Here is a 2,500-nt window from a genome sequence, read left to right on the forward strand (position 1 = left end):
AGATAGATAGATAGATAGATAGATAGATAGATAGATAGATAGACAGACGTATAATGTACGTGTTTTTATATGTAAGTGTGGTATGCACTTGTGTTAATACTATTGACTATACCACTAATATGTATTACACTAAGTTACGTACTTATGTAAGTATATGTAACAAGTTACTGTAATAATTCATAAACTCGCTTGTGTGACTATAACTATATCAATACTCTATATTCATGGCATTAGTTTGCTAGACTATATGTGGATGTATAAGCACGGTGTTAGTGGCAGGTATAGTTGGGTGTCAGTACATTAATGTAAGGGGTTGCCCATATTTTTGGAATACTTCTGTGCTTTCCTGTTACTTTAGGAGCGTGTTGCATTTACTATTTTCTGTGATATGTGTAGAAAGCTAGAACACGGGGCAAATAAACACATATGCAGGTACTATCAGTATACAGTACTGTGTTGAGGGATAGCTGAGGCTGAGTGAAAGGAGTGCAAATATACACAGAAAAAAAATATTGACTTTTTTTTTCAGAAAGTCTATGGCTAAAAATTAGTATAAAAATACATTAAAAAAAAACATTCAGGAGCTCAATATCCTCGTGCATTTCTGTAATCTGTTGAAAGTTTATTTCCTGGAGCTATAGAATATTCTAAGGGGAACAAGTGTCAGATTTATTGCACACAGACCCATCATATACCAAGCCTGATCCTGGCAAAACGTGATCATCTGAAAAGCCAGGGAAGAATGCTAAAACGGGAAATAGGAGATCCCCATCCTCTACCAAGGTGCCCTGGGTATACATTTTCACACTGAGCACAGATGCCCTAGTTTATGAGATCGCCTCCTCCACTGCTGCTGGGAAATCCTATATTCCCCCTGAAAATCCTCCATTTCCTCGAGCAAGGCACGAAATGAGCGATTTAACAACTATCTGTAAACACGACCCCCCTGTACCCCTCCGCTAGTATACGCTGTGATCTCATCGTGTTCCGGTATAGAGTCTCTATAACTAAATAATTGAATAGGATATCTGCAGGACGAGCCCTTTTGTCTGGCCACCATAATCTGAGGAGCATCATTCTGGCCGGAAACAATGGGAGCAGCAGATGAGCCTGCAGCAGTAACGTGTGTGGGGCTAAGGGGGATCTGGACTAGATTCCTTGGCCCCCCTCCCTTCCTTCCTTCCTCGGTATTGGCATCCTTAGAGGATCTGGGCAGTCACCCTCTGAGGAAGCCTGGTCTCTGCTGCATTTAATGGAAATCGTTGTTCCTGATGAAGACGAACTGACGTAATTAAGGCAGTTTCTTGTTGTCGCGTTAAAACAGTCAATCCCAACAACATGAAACTACCTAAACCACGGATCAGCTGGGTGGAAAAGAGGCAACATCCAACATCCCTTGTCAGATACAGAAAAAGGAGGGAGTAAAGAAACAGAGGAAAAAAAATAAAATAAGAAATGCATAAATAAATCTGGAAGGAATGGGTGTAAACGCTAGAATATCCCTCCTGCCAGAAAAAACAACAACAACAGAGCTTGCAGTCCTCAGCCTATGCCAATGCAAAAGCATGCTGTCATCTTCTGAGCCTTCTCACCCTTCTGAGAAGAACGTCTCAGCCATTTACAGATCCTGCCTCATCTCTTTCATTTACCAAACCCTTAATAAGGAAAAAGGGATGTGCTCAACCGTAGCCCCCCCACCCCACCTCTCCCTCCCCAGCGCTGAGATATCCACATCATCTAGCAAAGGTGGCTCAATCCTGCTCTGATATCAGCAGTCACCTCATCTCAGGCTCCCTTCACTGTCTCTCCCCCCAAGTCAGGAGCCACGCTGAATGCATTTAACCTGTAATGTGTTGGATGCCTGCAGTTCCTGTCTTCCGGTAGGTGCAGAGGAGGCAGACACTGCTGCTCGATGATGGGTGTGGGGCAGTGGCCACCTCTAATCCAACCTCATACAGGCAGGGCTCAAGGTGTGCAGAAACTCAGTGAGTGCTCTACCCACACACCAAGGGAGGAACAACAAAAATCACTCTCTTTTATTAGCTGCATCCCAGCCTACCATCGCCCGGGTAGCAAAACCAACCATCCTACGGGCATAGCTCTGGTACTTCTTTACAACAACAGTAACTGCAGACACAAAAACATCTAAAATCTCCACAGAGAAACCATCAGTGTTCCCAATCCCCCAGTCTGGGAGTGAGACATCAAAACGTAGACACCCAGGCTGCATGCAGCTAGAGAAGGGGCCATCAACAGTTAAACATCCACATATAGACAAGAGAGTACATAAAATCCATGTAGCTTACCTTGCTGAGTGCTAGACGAGGCTCTTTTTCAATCTGTAGCATTAAGTCGTGAGTATTCCTTTGTGCGGCTTGGGGCTGTGTTTTTTTGGCTACTCCTTGCCATGTGCAGAAGCTGATTTCTCTTAAAAAAGAACACCCAAAGCCATAAGAAGCGTGTATCCAAAGATTGCAGCTCAGACTATGTCCCTTCCCTC

This window comes from Hyperolius riggenbachi, chromosome 2 (assembly GCF_040937935.1).
Source record: "Hyperolius riggenbachi isolate aHypRig1 chromosome 2, aHypRig1.pri, whole genome shotgun sequence".
Taxonomy (NCBI): domain Eukaryota; kingdom Metazoa; phylum Chordata; class Amphibia; order Anura; family Hyperoliidae; genus Hyperolius; species Hyperolius riggenbachi.